We start from the raw sequence: 3,811 nt of genomic DNA on the forward strand, positions 1-3,811 counted from the left end.
GGATTTATAGCACTTAGGCAATCACCGACAAAGCCATTAGCAAAAGGGGTTTTAATGTGATGTTGTAGAAGCGTGACTTTTAACAAAGTTCAAGGGCAAGGTTCACGCCATTAATTGCTGCGCGGAAGAAAGATAGATACAAAGGAAAAATGATTTACACTCGAGTCAGTTAGAATGATTCACAGAGGGGCCGGGGATGCAAAAGGGTACAGGGGACCCTCCCGTTGAGTCGCGAGGTTCAGAGTGGACCCCCTTGCTTTTTAAACTCCCGATGGAGTTTAGGCGCAGCTAGGTCCCGTCTTAGTCTCAGACTCAGACAACAGCTTATGTAACATTGCATTAGCATCAATTCAGCATGCCAACCAAAGTTACCAAGACAAAAATCAAAGTTCCCAGACGGTTTACGCGCGGTGTCGGTTGCTTACCAAAGCTCTGCTGTTGGTAAAAGGTCTCTCTGCCTCGAGGAGCAACCCTGAGCAAGCGTCCCGGCTCAAGGGGGGATCACCGCCACGCTGCCTAGCTGCGGGAGCTCAAAGGCGGCTCACCGAGGCTGTCACGTGTATAGGATAAATGGCGCGCGATGGAAAAGGTATGCGCGAGACTCCTTATACCCACAACTCCTTTGTTCCTTGACAAGTGCATCTTGGGAACAGCCACCCGCTATCCATGTGGCAGGCGGATGGGATGGTCGGTGTTCCAAGCTCAGAGGCACCAGTGCTCACGGGGCCACTCTGATCCTTTGTGGTTTTTCCGAGAACAGACTGAAACACAAGGAGGAGTTCACGGCCCGGCTACGGCTCAGGCCTTTACCTCTTCCAGAGCCCACACCACACCACAGCCGGTCTGGTCAAGGGGTCCCACGACCACCGTGGGAATGGTACAAAGCTCATTAGCTGATGCAGTCAGGCCGGCTGGACCAACGTACACCCAGCAGCGTAACCTCCTAGGCAAGCTGAGGAGGATGCTATTCCGACAGGAGCCTCTAAATGCATCCCGGGAGGTGGGCTGGGATGTTGGAAAAACACTGTAAATCCAAGTATAAACGCAGCACTCGCCTCCTGCTGCATCCTCAGTTTTGGCAGTGACTTAAAAGACTGCGCAACAAAGCCTGTAAGCAACTCAGCAAGGACAAAACCAGCCCAGCAACAAAAATAAAGGCTATTTTAACTTGGGTTAAAAGCTGACCTGTTCAAAGGAGCTGACCAGCTCATTCCGCCAGTCCCGACAGAGGGAGCAGAGCCAAAGCAGGACGGCAGGAACAGGAGCCGCCTCTGGGGGCACTGCCCAGGTGAGGTTACTGCTCATTTCTTGAGGGACTGGGTTAGCAGCGGAAAAACATGCTGGAATTGCCGTTACCTACAGTACAAGGCTGTGCCTGACTTCTTAGGCAGTAAAACTGCATCTGCAGCAGGCACTTGTACCGTTTGAAGAATATTTCAAAGATACTACATTAGTGCAAATAAAAAAAAAAGCAAACCGAGACATCTCATGCATGGCAATGAATGCTTCTCGCAAGGAATTTCCTACATCCCTCCCTCTTCTTCTGCAGTGACAAGAAAAATTTGAGAGAATTGGGTGATACCTCCAACAACTGAGCTGAAAACTGCAGTAAAGCTGCTACTGCAAAGCACTCTCGTTCTCGGCGCAAGAACAAAGCGTACTGAAAATACATTTTAAAAAAAAAAAAATCACGATAACTATATTTGCAAGATGTAGAAGTCAAAAGTTTCAGCAGTCATAAAATACTAACCGCTAAAAAATGGGGAAGAAATTCTTAGGAAAAAATATCACCTTTATGCTCCCTATGTATAAACGGATCTTGACTTCAAAAAGCATCCAATGCTTGTTTCGGGGCCACTTGCCGTAGGTGCGAGCCGAGTCTTCTCCTTGCCTGCAGGAAGCAACTGAAGCTGTTTTTAATTTCAGGAGAGGAGTTGATAACACAGGAGGAGAACAAAAGCTTCAAGCGCAGCACAAAGCAACCTGGGCTCTCCTCCATTCTGGCAGGACAAAGAGCACGAAAGGACAATCCCCCAGCCCAGGCTGATGCAGCAGGGGAAGGGGAATCGGCCTTCCCCGACACATTTAAAAAACTCCAAACAAGTGCATACATGTTAAAACACTTGGAAAATGGTTTAATGATGTTTACAACAGAAATGAACTGTACAATTACAGTAAGTTTAATATATATAAAAAATTACAGCAGACAAATGCATCTACACAAAATCTACCTTTTCATTCTGATTTACTGTAATCTACACAATCTCTCAACGCCCACAGCTATCTGTAGGCAACCACTGGGAAAATAAGAATAAGAATAATAAAGGACATCTTTAAAGAGACAGCATTTCGCCTTCCTCCTCACCCCTAGTGTGATCAGTGAGGTTTTGAAATGTGTGGGACTCTCACATTTCAGTCTCAAGAAAAGCTTGGGTTGTGTTTGGGTGCGGGTACTCCCATATGGCCCTCAACCTTCAAGTGTTCTGCTGACCGTAAGCGTACAAATGCAGTACGTGAGGAAGGGCAAGAGAAAAAAAACCTCCCAGCTGGTGTAAGCAGGCAGCTGCATGGAGTGGTGAAACCATTAAGACCGACAACGTCTCTTCTTTAGAAATGAAGCAAAAAGGGACTGCCCAGAAGCTACAGATGTTCACAAATCATCACCTCTTCGAAAACTACTGCCGGATTTAAAAGAAAGGGCTTGTTTTTCAGCTCCCGATTCTTCATAGTTAGGGTTTAGCTTTCAAACTCCCGTGGTAATTAATTTTTTTAAAACAAAATTGAAGCTACTTCCTCTTTGGCCCACCCCTTAAAACCAGTGAAAACCCCTTTACGCTGAGAAAGAACCTCAGGTCAATGGGGGAAAAAAAAATAAAAGAACATGCTGTCTCTTTAAAAAGAAAGAAAGAATCCCAGTTGGGAGCGGCCATCAGTGAAAATGCAATCCAAATTGGCGTTTTGGTGGAAATTCCTCATGGAATATTATGTACAGTTTAAAAACCCTTAGTTGTTTTTTTTTTTTTTATTTATGAACACCTAGGCAGTGAAAACTGTTATGTTAATACATACATAGACACACCCAAAACATACAAAAATACTATTATTTCAAACTACTAAGAATAGGACAAGTTCAGTTTTCTCCATGCTATGACTTTAAGAGCATTACACTGAAACAAACAAGAATTTAAACGACAATTTTTTAATATCCCAGAAATATACCAAAATATACATCTAAGCTTTGGAATTACTGAGGTTAGACTAATGCAAGTGCTGGGTAATCGTACTTAATACACAAGTCTAAGGTTCTGCAGGAAAGAAATTATCTTTGGTATCTGCATCAGGCTAATAATATTAACATTTGGATTTTGCTTTGGGATAGAGCTTGTATGACCCTAGAACCAAACACCCCCCAATCAACTGAGATTAAAAAGATCCATGTAAAAAGTTCCTCCATTTGCAATCCCCCCCCCCAAAGTTAAAAAGTCACAGGCATCTACCTAGCATAAAAGGTTGAGAAATACAATGCATAGTTGCACAGTGGTGCTGCAAAAATAAAAGAAATCTAGAAAAAAGGAACTAGAGGAGAAATGAAAAGCTGCTTCTTCTTCTTCTTTCAGGGATTTCTCACAACAGGACAGCCTCTTCCAAGCAGTGACGGGGGGAGGGGGGAAGCTCAGAAGTGCACCTCAGCGTGTATTAATCAACATCACCCAGCCCCCAGAGGGTTAAAGCACCCAGCAGAGCAGCCAATCCTGCACCCAAGTCTTCAGCTCCTCTCCCCACCTGCGAAGCCCCCGGCCGCCCCCTCCCA

Source organism: Egretta garzetta, unplaced genomic scaffold (genome assembly GCF_000687185.1).
Source record: "Egretta garzetta isolate BGI_Z169 unplaced genomic scaffold, ASM68718v1 scaffold516, whole genome shotgun sequence".
Taxonomy (NCBI): Eukaryota; Metazoa; Chordata; class Aves; order Pelecaniformes; family Ardeidae; genus Egretta; species Egretta garzetta.